The sequence below is a fragment of the Grammomys surdaster genome, unplaced genomic scaffold (genome assembly GCF_004785775.1).
Source record: "Grammomys surdaster isolate TR1022 unplaced genomic scaffold, NIH_TR_1.0 190, whole genome shotgun sequence".
In the NCBI taxonomy this organism is placed as follows: domain Eukaryota; kingdom Metazoa; phylum Chordata; class Mammalia; order Rodentia; family Muridae; genus Grammomys; species Grammomys surdaster.
In genome coordinates, this window is record NW_021604635.1 from 3,731,330 (window position 1) to 3,731,799 (window position 470).

Sequence of the window (470 nt, forward strand, 5' to 3'; positions counted from 1 at the left end):
TTTTTTTTTTTTTTTTTTGGTTTTTCAAGACAGGGTTTCTCTGTGTAGCTCTGGCTGTCCTGGAACTCACTCTGTAGACCAGGCTGGCCTCGAACTCAGAAATCCACCTGCCTCTGCCTCCCAAGTGCTGGGATTAAAGGCGTGCGCCACCACCGCCCGGCCTAACCTGGTGCTCTTAGCTGCTGAGCCCAAACTCACTTCTTTACAAAAGGTGTGTGTGTGTTGGTGGGGGGCCACAAATGCCACGGCACATATAGAGAGTACAGTAGGCAATTCTGTGGAGTCAGTTCCTTCTGTCTACTTCATTCTAGGATGGAATGGCTCAGGTAGCTAGGCTTGCAGGGGAGTGCCTTCACCTGCTGAGCCATGTTTCTGCTGCCTTACTTGACCACGTTGCTTCTCCTTCCTTCCTTCCTTCCTTCTTTCCTTCCTTCCTTCCTTCCTTCCTTCCTTCCTTCCTTCCTTCCTTC